Source organism: Rhipicephalus microplus, chromosome 4 (assembly GCF_043290135.1).
Source record: "Rhipicephalus microplus isolate Deutch F79 chromosome 4, USDA_Rmic, whole genome shotgun sequence".
Classification (NCBI taxonomy): Eukaryota; Metazoa; Arthropoda; class Arachnida; order Ixodida; family Ixodidae; genus Rhipicephalus; species Rhipicephalus microplus.
This window is the reverse complement of record NC_134703.1, coordinates 69,493,921-69,510,555: the sequence shown is the minus strand read 5'-3', so window position 1 is coordinate 69,510,555 and position 16,635 is coordinate 69,493,921.

Here is a 16,635-nt window from a genome sequence, read left to right as displayed (position 1 = left end):
AGCGCACACAGTTTTTTCCATAACTGTTGATGTTTAAGGATGCGCATACCGAGTACCAGTGTTTGGTGGGAACTTGTTGGTGTGTTCTTTGTGAGCGATTAACGATACGCTGTGTTCAGGTATCAGTTAAAAACTTCAGTTACCACAACAGTTAAATCATGGTTCTTGTCACCATAGAGACGTGCCACTAGGCGTCATCGTGGCTGTCTTCACGTCAAACGGTGCGATAGCTACGAAAACTCAACAGAAATTGTTCTGTTGCCGTAGAGTAATGTTACTCTACGGCATCGGCGTGAAATGCAGTATGTCGCATTTCGCGCCGGTTGCCGCCGGGCCGCGCCGACGGACGCTGGTCGGGCCTGGCGTCAGACTATAGAGTGCTCGCGTTTTGTTAACTTGGCGTCACTGTGAATAGATGACGAAGGTAAACGACACATTCAAACATGATAATCATGACATGGAAGTCATGTACGGCATCATTCATCTCCACCTCGTAATGTTTAGCTGATTTTAAAGTGACATATCAACATTTCTCATTCATGCTTCGCCTATCACTGATTTCCACTGTACGTGGGATATGCCAGTATTTTTTTTATAATCTGCGTCCTGCATGCACTGGAATTGTGATGTCACAGATTTTTTTTCGAATGTCCTCAGAAGTAAACGTCATGGTAAGTGTAAAAGTTGTCCACCGACCCTGGAGGCCTATTTGACTTTATTATGACATTGAAAGTAATTTTGGTCACACACTGAGGGCAATCGAAATTGTTCCTGGCCTAAGTTTTTTAATCTCTGCTTTATTTAGTAAGACGCAGCATTTATTCTGTACCATACTCACGCATTATTGTTCACTGTACACACACAGCAGTTCAGCTGTCTTAACACACAAATTATTCTTGGACCTTTCTTTTTTTTTGTTTCGCGCCTCACCAAGTCTTATATATTGTCTTATATATTCTTTGAGACATCAAAGGCTGTAGTATTCTGATGCGATCATTCTATAGCTATTACGATGGCAGAAGGAAATGTAGAAAAAAAATGGAGATGACGAAAAACAAAGAAAGCTTGCCTCGTGAGCTTGCGACTTCGAAATTGGTCCTGAAACTCATTTCTCTCTGTAGTGAACATTCCTGCGTAAGTCGACTGTTTTCTATAATTCCTATCTCGGTGCGTCCCTCCGTGCTTTACATCAGTTTTTTTTACATTCCACTGCATTGAAAACTTCATTTTTTGTACGCACGTTTGTATCTCTGAATACCCTTTTTTTATGCGGATAGTGTTCGTGCCTGCCACCCTTGACATATTAAATTCTTGATTGCGACTTTCAGAGAAGCAGTAAGAACGAATACTCTTCGCTTTAAAGCACCGGGATTTTGCGACTTCCTCGGTGTTTTCTGCCGGTGTGACGACCAGCTATACCATCACATCACAGCTGCGTTCGGACGAGTAGTTAGTTTAGCCTAGTCTTTATTCTCAGAATTACAAGAACAAACTAGTTAGCTACGCGGAATGAGCACCTAGCGCTGGCAATACACTACGTGACATTCGCCATGATAAGTCTAGTCTGCTTAGAAGAAACGCGGCGCACAGCTTTGTAAATTTCTTACTTTCTCGATGTTTTTAATGGTTTTTTTTGTTTGAGTTCTTTAAACGTTTAGCAAACTTTTTGTTTTGTTTCAGACAAGGTGAACTACGATAGATGAACGGAAGCGTCGACTGTAATTTCAGCTCAAGTTAACCCACATTGGTACCCATAAATTGAGGCTGATCGTTAAAACATAGAGCAAGTCGCATAATATTGCACAAAAAGACAAAATAAATAGGAAAGAAACAGATATGGAAGCCGGAGCAGGCAGCAAGAAGAATAAGCCACACACGGCAATACTCAGTCCTCTAAAACCTCCAGGATACAGGTCACCTTTCCTTCGTGGCCTTCACATTCTTACGCTTGACAAAACGAGTTCCCAAGTTCCTGCTTCCCTTCTTTTTATTTTTTTTGTTTTTGAACTGCACATGCAAAGATGACAAGTGCGTGCAGTCTCATGTGACAACGTTCGCCTTCGGTTCTTGGTGCCCTCCATAGGCGTAGGGCCCGTGGAAACCTACAAAAGCTTGTTAACACTTTGGAGACTTCAACTCGAAATAGTTTGTGTATGCTTAGAACCTTACGCTTAACGACGGTTCAGGCTAGGTTCATAAGCGTGTACGTTCTTTCTGCCGCTTCAAGCCTTCCTCTCAAAGCACTCATTTAGAGGTACTTAGGTGGGTGTTGTTGAAATGTCATGGCATAAGGAAATGTTCCCCGCGAGCAAAGCATCTTCCGCCGACGGAAGAGAAGCGAGGCTTCAAGAGGGCCGACTTACACTAAAGCATATGAAGCCAATTACATTATACGAACCTACCGTCGCACTATTAAAGAAAGCTTCTGGAGTCATTGCACCACAGCGAGAAACCAGCATGCCGTAACAGCGGCTGAGATGCCTGGCATTCTTACGAGCTTCGTTTTCGGCTGCAACATAGAACCGAGGGGATGATTATAACACATTGGGGTACACTTTATGGTCCCACTTTGTATGTGGAGGTATGGGGTTAGAATATGTGCGCCAAACTGCTATGAGATCCTTGTATCCTCTTTTGCACGAGACGTATTAAGAAAGCATACATGTATATATAATGATAGCTCCACGAATCGCCAGTGTTCGTCAGGTGCAGTAGTTGCCCCAGCAAGAGGCGTTACCATCCGCTTTAGGACTGGCCACTCCACGGCATCTACAGCAGCGGAACTAGCTGCCTTGCGCGCTGCACTTTGTGTGGTAAATCGGGAACCACCGCAACAATGGTCGATTTTCAGCAACTCAAGGGCTGCCCTACAATCTGTGCTCTCAGCACTGCGTCGCGGGCCGTACGAACAGCTTGTTTTCGAAATTCAATTCCTTCTCCACACTTCACACGAGAAAGGGCATCATGTGACGTTTCAGTGGCTGTCAAGTCACTGTGGCGTCATAGGGAACGAATATGCCGATGCCGCCGCGCAGGCAGCTCTTGAAGGAACACGAGAAGAAACCATACCACTTTCTCGGACCGATGCTGCCGGTAATCTTCGACGACTTGCGCGTGACATCACGTTTTTACTATAGTGTCCACCAAGCAACGAGACGACTTGTCAACACCATCTGTCCTCTTTGATGGCTCTCCGCATGCCCACAGGGCTTGACCGAAGAAAAGCTACCTTTCTTCATCGCTTATGGCTAGGAGTGGCATTTACAAAATTTTATTCATTTGTCATAGGACTGGCCGACAACGCTCTCTGCGATGCCTGTCATTGCGTAGAGATGCTACACCACATCCTGTGCGACTGTCCATTGTATGACATCCAGAGACAGCCACTGGCGTCCGTTCTTGCGCACATCGACAACAGCCAAATATCTGTGGACACTATTCTTTCAAGTTCCTGAGAGAAGACATTGCAACAGAAGGCGACAAAAGCTCTGTTGAAATTCCTACGCGACACGGACTTGAGCAAGCGGCTGTAACACCAATGTCACACACCACGAAAGACAAGACTGGACTATGAGTGTGCGCACATGTGCTGCCGAATGCGCTGTGTTTATCTCTCTTCTCTCCCTACTCTCTATCTTTCATTTCCCCCATCCCCCTTCCATGCGCAGGGTAGCAAACCGGCTGCCTATATGCTGGTTAACCTCCCTGCCAATATTTTCCTCCTATTTTCCTTCTCTCCGTCCTTGTCGCTGAGAAATAAAATTCGTCTTATTCTGTGTGTGCACGTCACCCTACTATGTGTACTCGTGCGTGTGTATGCGCACGGGCGCGTACACTCATGTCGTCTTTAGTTTTCCTGTACACAAGTATAATCATGTTTTGTTTACAGTACTTTTCCTTGCGAGCATCATGCGCATTATCAACATGAATGTAACATTCTCAACAAGGAAGTTGTAAACGAAGAGTGTTCAATAAAAAAAACACGCAAGGAAGACCGCCCATTTCTATGTATATTAGAAGGCAGCGAACTTTAGGGAAGGGACTTTTCTGCCCTGCAGTACACTCCTTATCAGGTACAAAACATATGCTGGCGATGTCCAGAAAACGAAAGGAAAAATGTAGGGTTTCATTGTCATGACTAGCACTTCAAGCTGAAAATAATTAAGAGTGTATTTACAAGCTAACTTGCATACTGCTTCATGTAAGATACATAACTCCTGAATGCCGACAGAGTAGCTAAAGCGTGATACTATATCATACTAGCACCGTGTGTTTTCTTTCGAAACAAAACTATCAGTATATCTTCTGCCATTTCAAAGTGACATCAAATTTCTAATGCTACAAATTTTGACACATATAAACTTATGAACCTCTACATTGTTTTGTTTGGTTTTTTGTTTGTAGAGGGGGTGATGGTGAGAGGTGAGAATACTCTCAGCACATTGAAGCAGTGACTGAGACGATGAAACGACGCCAATATGTTCCACCCATAAAAGAGCCTAGCCTACCTTCAAGAACAATGAGCTCCGAGTTTCGTAGTGAGCTGCGCACTGATCCGCAATTTTTTCGACAGAAGCAACACTCGTGAACTACACTTACTACGCCAAGCTGAGCTTCCTCGGAGTCGACCTTAGAATTGATTTCGAGATAAAGAAGTAATTAGGCCTATCTTCATGTTAGCATTAGTTTAGGATTAGCTGTGTTTTTTTGAAGAAGCATGAATATCATTAAAGAGAAATATGTTTTACTTGTCAAAGACGCGTAATATAACGACGATCAAAGCCAATGGTCTTTAAACTCTAAATATTAGCATGGGTGAATAATGTTAATTCAGTTTTTAAGAAAAACTGTGGGTGTTAAGGACGACGTTTTTGGTCGTATTTTGAACATTCTGCTACCAGTATTCCAACAAAGTAACGCAAAAAAATGTAGGTGTACATTTTATATCTCTGAATAGACTTCCGCTCTCAGGGGTTCGCCAAGAATGAAATATACAGTTTTTTTTTCTGGCTTATTATTTTTCTCGACATCTAGCTCGAAGTTTCCACGCAGTTGCAGAGTTCACTCAAGTTTTAGATACACATTTTTATAAAGCCCACTCTGAATCACTTCATGTCATCCAAGAACGCGACCGCTCGCTTCCAGATTCTTCGGAGCATGAAAGCTGCTCAGGCGTCCGGTCTCCACTTCTGACTTTGCTGACGCTCGTAGCGAGCCCTATGACCGCCCTCTTATGCCTCTGTCACACTGCTCTGTGTCTCACTTGGTCTATTGCACCTCCTCGCACTTGAATGCGTCTTGGCACAGCTTAAAAATTGTTTTTTCCTGCCACTTTCTTTCGAACTATTTTGTAATAATTTCCTTTTTCACTTCTAAAGCTGCTGTATAGCCTGGATAGAAACGTACCTTGGAAATCATAGAATAACAAATCTCACGCAATAGACTGAGAAATTTTGCGCGTCTTCAAATGTATCACAGCATTCGAGTCATCCCTGCATGAAGATAATATTTTGGGATCAAATGTGATAGAAATGCGGTCGCATAGTAACAATCAATGCGCAAAAAGTAAAGAGTTTCATAAGAGGATGGTGTTTCATAAGTTGATAAGTTAACAGCTGCAAAACATGTAGTGTCTTAACGTAGATACCGAATGGTTCGAATTAGTAGGCAACACAGTGTGTCACACAGTAATTTTTCATAAAACATACTCAGCCATTCATCGCTAGTGTGTAGCCCTCCCCCTTCCGGACATATATACGTATATGAAACACAATATTCTTGCGATGCACACGGAAGCTATCACGCATTGTTAAATGAAAGCTTGAGACACATCAGGCGATGGAATAACAAAATCCAGCCGAAAAAAATAGTCCGTATTGGTTCACGCAAATGTACGGCTTCGCACAGACTTTCTTTGGGTTGTCACTGTCGGTGGCTGGTACTTCTGATAACGCGATTGATCCCTCGCGCAATTGATTGACTGTTTTAATGATTACCCTTGCGAAACTGAATGGTGATTATTCTATTGCACATATCTGGGGCTGTTCATCAAGATTGATATAGGATTCTTATATATATATATATATATATATATATATATAAATATATATATATATATATATATATATATATATATATATATATATATATATATATATATATATATATATATATATATATATATATATATATATATATATAAACCGGTTCGTGTGAAAGTACTATCATATATGAATGAGACCGACAGCTAACTAAAATAACGAATTTCAGGTCTCTTTATGCAACCTATACTACATTACTACTTCCAACATGAATATGCCTAATTTTGTCATTTCTTTTGCCTTTTGACATTTCTTTTGCTTTGTTTGACATTTTGACATTTTGACATTTCTTTTGCTTTGTTTTTTCTTGGATCAAAATAAGAATCCAAGAAAAAACAAAGCAAGAAAGCGAAGCTTGAAAACGACATGATTTGTAAAACAAGAATTAAATTACAAATAACTATGAAATGCAAAGTACAATGTACCCAGCAAAAAAAAAAATAAGTTAATTATATGTGAGATCAAACTGTGCACAGCTCGATGACAGAATAACGCCTCAAAGCACAACACGCTCGTGGTTGCGCAGTGGATAATGTTAGCGCAGAACGTCGGGGGAACATGTAACGAACGACTCAGGCTATGTTCCCTCAAAAGACCTCTAGTGAAGACGATCGACGCCGTGGTGAGATGAAACTAGGGGTGAAGTGGTAGAAAAGCGTGGTATGCATGGAACCGGCGGCGTCTTATACAGAGTGCGATGTTGCCAATATTCCTGATTTCTCCTCGGGGACTCCGTTGTAAAGTTCCGCTCCCACATCTCCAGGGGTCCATAACTTTACTGCACGCAAGCGATACCATTGCGCGCACGCAGCAAATACAAAGAAACCGGCTGCTCAGCTGCGATTTTTTCATAACGTGGTATATCACTTTTACGGCGATTTTTCGAGAGCCGTGTTGCATTCATGCGTAGCATTTACGCGAGTCAAGACATCTTCAGGCCTAGACACCCCGAGAGAAACGAGTCGACAAAGTTCCTTCAAGCCGTGAACTATTCCCACTATTCGGGAAGTTATATCTGTTTCATTTTTCTGAAGTCATACTAGACGCAAACTCGGCTATGCTTATGGTGAGTTGGAAGTAACTTGCGCGTGTTAACCTATAGAAGTTTATCGTGGGTGAAAGTTTCTGTGAACATTTCGCTGATTTAATGGTTTTATTTTTTCATCGCTTTTTTGTGTACTCTTCCATTCAGGCATTTTTCTTTTTCGCTTCACGCAGTAACTTATGTCTATACTCACTTCACGTGCGAATCTCTTGCGTATAGAGGAGGGCACAGTCAATTTTCCGTGACGCGCAATACCAATTTATGAAAATTCAAGTTGAGTACTGCAGTACTGTGCATATCAAGCAACTCAAGTGAGCTTACGTATCTACTTTATCAAAGGACTAACAATAGGGAAAATAAATGGATGACGATGAGCTAAAGGATGACGATGAGCTAAATGTTCGAAGTTGCCAGAAAAGGACCTCAAAACGTGCGAAAAATGTGATGTAACGCTAACTAATATTACCTGAGCTTTACCGTCACAAGACTACGATAACATAATGAACGACGTCCCAGTGAAAAGCTCCGGAAATTTTGACCATTGGGGTTCTTTAACGTGCACATAAATCAAAGCACACGGGTCTGGAAGATTTTCGCCTTCATAGAAAATGCAACCGCCGCATCCGGCACTATATCTTACGACCTCCGGATGAGCAGTGAAGCACCATACCCTCTAGACCACAGCTGCGGGGAATAACGTTCATTTCGATAACTCACCACATTACTGACACATCATTATGCAATGATCGACATTGCTCTGTTTGTGTGGCTTGTTGAGACGAGAATCGCACATTGATAATGCAGGCGGTCATTCAGAAGAAAAAAAAGTTGTTCTATGAGTGATGTCCTGACAACGCACAAAACTAACTTCATTAAACCTTATGCCCTGGCGCCTACATATGTGGACAAAACAAATTAGCACGGTTTGATTAAGTCAACCAAAGGCTTGCCGGGAAACTGATTTGAAATGCTGGCATTGCTTTCGCATGGTGTTGGAACTTGCACTGATGTGCGTGAACATGCAATGAACGTAATTGTAGGGGCGAAGCTCCTGAAAGCGGCACCCGTTCGTCTCTCGTTGTCGTAGTCGTAGTCGTAGTGTGTAAGCAGTGTTACATTTTAACCTGCAAGGTGGTGCCAGTAGGAGATTCCTCCTGTACTTTGTTGAACAATAAAAAGTTCGCGGCGCGCGTGTTAACTAAAAGCCGAATGCTCCTGTCTCTCATTCCCCATTAGCAGCTATGTACATTGTGCCCTATCTGACAAGAAAGGGTTGCTACGTTATATTCGCTGGGTGTAACCTCCTTAGTTTTAGAAAGGTTTAGCGAGCGCTGAGCCGCAGTGCCATGAATGCAATGAACTACTATATACCATGAACTCGAGGTGGTTAAAGGTGGTAAGTAGATAGGAAGCGCAAGCCGTAAGAAAGTAAAAGCCGAATTCTCCTGTCTCTCATTTCCCATTTGCAGCCATTAGCATGTACATTGAGCACTATTTGACATGAAAAGGTTGCTACGTTATACTCGCTCGTCGTAACCTCCTTGGTTATAGAAAGGTTTAGCGAGCGTTGGGCCACCGATTTGAATAATGGAGAGTGGGGCTTCACCCCACTCTTAAATTATTCACTTTGTATATATGCTGCCATTTTTTTCTCCTCCTCATTGTTATCGTCATTACCATTATCATCATTACCATCATCATAATCATCACCATCTACATCGTCATGCAACACTGAGAGTGCTCAGCAAAAACAATAAGATGTCTGGGAGATTTCAGCAAAAACGATATCCGAGGAAAGTGATGAGACCTCGCATGAAAAGTGTCCAATGAGGCGTTGTCTGAAATTAGCTTCAAGAACGTGGCAAAATAATCCAACGCAATGCGTACGTACACTCGGCGACCGCATTGTGACAGCAGGCACAGATTCAAATAAAATCAGATCTTACAAACAAAATAGCGCTACGTGCTCGCGGGGAAACGAAGAAGCTTTGTTAGTGACGCAGAAAACTTTGGAAACGCTAGCAAGAAAATACTCAACTAACGGTGTCTGCACAACCTCTCGAATTGTGTGACTGGGATAATGAAGTTTGCGCACTGCAAAGCACAGGCAATTCAAATATTTGATTAGCGCAACATAACACGCAACTCGCGGTATTTCACGAGGTACACATTCATCTGGCTTCGATGGTTGGACAATCTCATTACGCTTCTCTGTCGAGCGCAGAGTTAGGAAAAGGAGAGCAAACAGTGTTTCAATTGTGATAAGCTCACCAGCATAGTGGCGCCAGTAGTGCAAACGAAGCATAGTGTAAGTCACCATCGAGACTTAAATGATGATAACTACGAGACCTTGGCTGATGCGACTCGGCTACCACGAACATAAGTATGTGCCTAATTCCAGTAAACATTCATTCTTGTTCACATCACATAGTTTAGTTGATGCGAAGCTACCGTATTACCGATGTACCGTAATAAATATTTAAAATGGACCATCTGTGATGACTAACCGAACCAACATTGAATAATCATTTCTCGCTTACACGTATAGGCTCCCAGCGCTGGAGATTGTGTTGACACGTTGCGCCACCTGGTGGCCTTGTTGCAATACGTGTGGTAAGACGGCGATGGCTACCGCGGTTGAATGCGTGGAAGGGCGTCCAAATAAAATACTGGAAACGATGGTACTCTTGCGTGTAAAGTGCTACGTAGGCGAGGGGTACCCCCCAACTATCATCTTTTGCTCATTTTTGTCGTGGCTATGCGAGAAAGAGCGGTGCCACGCTGGATCTGTAAAACACAACAGTATTTTTTTCTTATCAAGCGCGTTACAGCTTGCGTATGTAAAATCAGGCTCAGAATTGCACATTTATTTTAAGTATAATTTGCCACGTATACAGTTCCAGACATGCTAGCGAGAAGGAAATACTGAACTGAAAAATGGCGTAGACGAAGAGATTCACCCCTTTTGGCGCATACAGTATCCTATCAACGCACGGCACGGATGCCTTTCATGCCTACCCCAAAAAAAGTTCCTCAATGAGCTCCATTACTGACGTGTCAGATTAAATGACGGCCAACCCGACGTTTGTAGTTAATCTCCTGACGATGGGATCGTTTGCCTGAAAGTACGATCGCTGCAACGTGTTCGCAATTTCCAACTCACGCTGGCCTTGGAAGTGCAGGTTAGCGCGAACATTCTGTGCTTCGCTGTCCACTACGAAGAAACTAATAGGAACATTGATTAGGTTGATACCGTTTATAACAACGCAAATGAAATCGCGAAAGCATAACGGCTTCTCACATGCTGTTGGTAAGCTACTAGAGCGATACGTATCTGAGTATAAGTTCTTTCGGTATCGATGCACTGTTCGTAAGACCGCGATGGAAAACGCGATACAAAAACCTGTGAGTTGACGAACTAGGAAAGCTTTAACTACCCATTATGCGCGAGTCTTCAGCTCTTGGCACTGTTCAAAAGACCGAAAACAAAAGCACGAAGCAAAATGGTGCCTCACCTGCGCGTCCACACGCCACGAAAGCTGTAACGTCCGGTTACAAAAGTAACGTCGTGATCGTTCAAATTAGCTGCCACTTGGTCGAACGCATCCTTAGTTATGTTGAGACAATATTTATCATTAAAAGCGACAAAATAGCTCGCACGCAGAACAGACTAAGGCAAGCTCTTTCATGCGCAATTGCAACACACACTTACCCGTACTTTAACGTCATTGCTTCTTCGACTTGAAAGTGGCATTTGGCTGCAATCTCGGAAAATGAGTTGCTGCCGCACAGTTTTCTTCACACCGTAAACATAATTTTCCATGCAAAGCTGGTGTAGTTTTGAGAGCGCACTGTCGCGAAAGTTTTCCTCCCCGAACACAACACTGCTAAAAAGGTACGGCAAGACAACGCCTCCTGTATTTCTTTCAATGCCAGTGCGAACGCGGCTTATCAACGGGAGCCATCGGTTCGCCTTATTTATGGGAGTGGTCCTAATGCAGCGCTATGTGAGGGGTCGCGCTGCTTATGTCACGTGCGCTCCCGAGCGCTTTCCCTCGAAGATGCGATAGGTGTGTGTCCCTCTCCAATATCATACGCCTGTCAAATTTGTTCCTTCATGCTCCTTCTATGAGGCTGGAAGCAATGCCACCACCACATCACAGTGCTATAGTTATGCAGCGGCGTCACCGTAACGCGTCCCCATTGGATGCCTACACAGTGCCACGAACGGTGACACGTTATCTGAAAACACCATTTCACTTACGGAGCCAGCGTGACCGCTAACATTGTGATAACGAGGACTGCAAGACACCGTCCCACAGATGTGTGCACAACTGAACAAAAATGTCTTTATATTGTTCCCGTCGTGAGGCACTGCATGAAGGGCTCTCTTCCCCATGACCACAAAGCACAGACGAAAGATACGTGATGGGCGGGAACAGGAGAGGGCTAAAAGATAGGGTGGGGAACAGCAGTATCGGGCACATCTGGCTGGCATTGATAAAATCGAGAAGGCGCTGGGCAAGATAAACGGTGGCATCACTGCTCGTTCGCTAGCTACACCAGTCTGCTCTCCAGTCGCAGTTCCTGATCTGCTGCCTTCAACAATGCGCGTAAACTTTATGTTCTCTGATGTAAATTTTACAAAAAACAAACACGGCACAGAAGCAGATACAGCCGATAACATGTCGCGCAACGTTCAGTATGCGTTTAAATGTGGCCCTGTCCTACTAGGACTTTTTCACCTATTTCGCTAGGTGGCGCCATGTGTGCATTTTCGACGCGCCACCTGGGCAGGGCTGGTTTGCTATACGATATCGCATGCCAGTGAAGATGAGCAATAAAGTCATTAATAGAAATATAACATACATCGGGGCTAGTCAGTAATGAATAATTAGAAAGGACAACAGAAAGACTGGAGAAATTAACATATTTGCTTTTGTTTTTTGTAGGAAAACCCTCGTCATAATAATGTTAGTCAGATCAAAGCCCTGTACTCAAAGCTCTAAACTGGAGGTAAACATCATTGCCATAATTATGTATGCCATGCATGGAAAACTCATATTGAGTGCTTGAATAATCGTCAACAAACTCTCTATCGCTCTTTCATAAAGATGTACGCCTGCGAGCGAAAATAAAGGTAATTTTCCGCAGCTCGTTCTTTCACTCAAATATAGATGGCGCCATATCACCGTGGCCGTCTTCTTGCCGTGGCCACGCCATATATGCTGATGACGTCACGATCTGGATCCGGTCTGACAACCTGGGTCAGATAAAAAAAGTTTTCCAACAGGCCGTCTCCATCGTAGAAAATAATAGATTCAAGAGTACTCTGGAGTGCTCCCCCACGAAATCAGAAATCCTAGTGTATAGAAATAAGGCATCTGACAATACATCCCTCAACGTACAACTCAATGGAACGCAAATTAAAGAGGTTGAAACGACCTGAATTCTGAGGGCCCACTTCAATATATAAAGCAACAATTCATTTACTTCACATAAACTAAAAACGCCCTGCATACAAATCTCTCGCATGATTAATCAGGTGACCAACCGACGACGAGGGATGAAAGAACACGACATAATGCAGCTCAATCAGGCATTTGTTATCAGTCGCATAAACTATACCTTTCCTTACCTGAGGGTCTTGAAAGCAGACGAGCACAAAATAGACTAAGTCATACGTGTGACTTTCAAGAAGGCTCTTAACCTTCCCACGTGGACACTCACGGAACGTCTGCTTCAAATGGGGCTCCACAATACCGTGTCAGAACTATTTCATGCACACCACACGAATCAAGTAATGCGCCTCGCCATCACTAAAACAGGATCGAAAACACTATCGGAGCTTGGAATTGAAGCTCCCATTGAGGGAAGGAAAAACAACGTATCCCACATGAATGGATGCAGGACTTCATCATCAAACCACTACCACGCAACATGCATCCTATGTTTCGCGAACATCGACGTCGGGCACGGGCAAAAATTCATGACAACCACTCAGATACTGAGGGTGCCTTCTTCGTTGACGCAGCTGGACCAGTGAACTGCAAATATACAGCAAGCGTCATTCATCGTGGAAAACAGGTTGATTGTATATCAGCCCTGGACACAGACACAACTAGTATGGAAGAAGCAGGAATTGCCCTCGCCCTATAAAACCCAAAAGGTCCACCTTCGTTCTAACACACTCAAAAGCAGCCTACCAAAAGTTTTGCAAAGGCTACGTTGACCCATTGCGCATGGACTTCTTACACAACTCTCGTCCTCACACTCAGAGGGCGAATGAAAACAGCTGATATGGATACCCAGCCACTGCGGAGTTAAGGGCAATGAGCTCGCCTATGCCTTGGCCCCAGAAGTACTCTTCCGGACCTCCAACCCCGGCCTATCGCACACTCGACTATACGTATGGAGCCGCTCTTAACATACACCTATATTCAGGAACATCAAAGACTTGAAAGAAGGAAATTTCCGCCCCAGGGGCCAAAGCTTAGTAAATTATTTTAGGTAGCGTGGCGTCACCTGCAGACCATGTCTTACCTCAATTCATACATACTGTCCAAGATAGATCTCGACTCATACGCACCACAGTGCAGGTTCTGCGTCAATAAAACAGCCACCCTGTACCACGTGGTATGGGAATGCCCACACAATCCAGCTCTACAACCCAGAGTACAACACAACACTGTAGGGTGGGAGGCAGCTCGGGCAAGCTCGGATCCGAAGACCCAAGAGGCGCTCGTGAGACGAGCGAGGACAGCGTCCTGTGGCGATGGGAACCCAGACTAAGGATTTCGCTCACTGACATTTGTTCCTTGGTCGCAAATAAATGTTTTATTCTCTCTCTTCCTACCATGACCCTCTTTATGCCATGGCCTTCAGCAGCACTGCTCAACATCTACGTCGCATCGTCTGCTCAGAGTCCTCATAAGTATCTGCTTCACTTAGACACTGTGGCGACGGCGAGCCAAGCAGACGTACGCGCTGGAACACTCAAAATGGCGACGCCAAGGGGTCAAGTTTACTTCCACATTGATCTGATCACGTCGTCGCCCAGTGCTGTGAGGCCCGTAAGTTCAAAGCGCACGCGCTTATTTGCTTTATATTTACGTCCCGAAGCTTCGACAGCAATGCCTTCGTTGGTATGTTTCAGTGTTTACAGAATTAACTCTCAATTTCTTAGAGACTAGGCTCACCAGGCATGGCTAAATACGCACCCTAATTTCCCTAATAAGGACAAGACATACCTATGCTTTGTCCCCAGCGTGAGTCGATAAAAAGCGGTAACGGATTTCACCATTTATTTATTGCTGTAACGACAGTAGGCGAGTAGCAAACGTGAGTTTTGATCGAAGCGGGTGATCGCATTTGCATGGCTGTAGCAATGTTGGCTCCTAACCTCAGCTACGGCTACGGCCACTTCACTGGCCGCTGGCCCAATGCGTTGGCTGGGGCAACTGGCAGTGAGAAAGCCAGTCACGACCACGTGATCAAACGTGGGGAGGCCCGTGCGCCGCTGCAGAAAATCATAATGATCGTCTGTTCCGTCCAGCGGTGGGCTGTCTGCAGTTGAGTTAATGCTGTCAAAGGCAATGCTCTTACGAGTGCGGCCTGAACAATACTCTCAACAGCAGGCAGCTCACCTTTAGACAACACTGACGGCGATTTCGTGCCGCATTTTCGTCCGTGTACTTTGATTGATTATTGATATGTGGGGTTTAACGTCTCAAAACCACCATATGATTATGAGAGACGCCGTAGTGGAGTGCTCCGGCAGTTTTGACCACATGGGGTTTTTTAACGTGCACCCGAAATCTGAGCACACGGGCCTACAGCATTTTCGCCTCCTTTGAAAATGCAGCCGCCGCCACCGGGATTTGATCCCGCAACCTGCGGGTCAGCAGCCGAGTAACTTAGCCACTAGACCATCACGGCGGGGGTTCGTATACTTTAGATCATGGGTGTACATAAAGGGCCAATATAATTAACACAATCCCCAATTTTTCAACATATATTTTTTATATTTCTCCAGCACAAATTGCCAGCCAATCTCAAAATTAGCTGTCCTTTCTTTCTGTATATCAACTCCTTCACTCCATGTATACACGCAAGTCGGCTGTGAACGCACACCACAACCCCCACTTAGAGCAATGCCCCGCCGTGGGGTTCTAGTGGCTAGGGTACCCGGCTGCTGACCCGCAGATTGCGGGATCGAATCCCGGTAGTGGCCGCAGCTTTTTCGATGGAAGCGAAAATGCTGTAGGCCCGTGTGCTCAGATTAGGTGCACGTTAAAGACCAGGTGGTAGAAATTTCCGGAGCCCTTCACTATACAGGGTCTCTCATAATCTTATGGTGATTTTGGGACGTTAGACCACAGATATCTATCTATCTATCTATCTATCTATCTATCTATCTATCTATCTATCTATCTATCTATCTATCTATCTATCTATCTATCTATCTATCTATCTATCTATCTATCTATCTATCTATCTATCTATCTATCTATCTATCTATCTACTTAGAACCATAAAACAGTTCAAATATGAAATAAATAACGCTGGGAAAACATCCTTAATTTGTAAAGCCTCCATCCTACAGTGCGACCAAAAAGGCAAACTTTACGCGTTACGTGAGCTTCTTTAACTTTTTTCTTTTTTTAAATACCGTCATCGGCACCTGTGACACCTCACGCCCGGCACCACGATAAACGAAGCATGGCACGCTAGAAACGATGCATGAGTCACTAACAAATATTACGTGCTGAGAGGAATATGTATAGAGTTGCCTCAATGCACTCTGCGCAGAGCCGGTGGCGTACCCAATGAAGTTTGAATACGCAATACTTTTTTGTTTCTTTAGTTGTACAACGGTGCCACAAAAAATAAAACGTGGTTATTCAAACCACCTACCCTCGTCAGATGCCGGCATTATTGTCGAAGTTGCCTGCACAATTCCACTTGAACAGAACTACTCGCTTTTTCTACTTTTTCCCGCCACACTGAAGCATGCAGACAGTGAACACCAGACAAAACGCGTGAGGGCCGCTGAATTATGCGCGAAGCTTTGTTCTAAAACAGATTTACATTCCTGAATGTGCTCAGCGAAAGGGAGGGTAGAGAGTAAACGCAAACCATCGAAGCGTCAACATTCTGTAAGGAACTAACCCGCTCGGTCATAACTTTACGCATCCTCTAAACGCTAACCAAACTTTACTCCTTTTTTTGTAGATAGAGGCTATTGAATTCGAGTCTTTTGAATGAAGGTTTATGCAATCTTGAGACCAAAAGCGCTTGGGTGTCTGAGTCAACGGAACTCATCAATACGTACGAAAATAAAGGTAGACAGACCAGGAACGTGTATACGAAGGGCCAAAAAGAACAGAAAGGCCACGCACCGACACACGCAAGCATGCATATATAAACGCATACGAGTGCACATTTGCTGGCGGGCACTTAGAAGCAAACTTTCCGGGTATGCTTGCC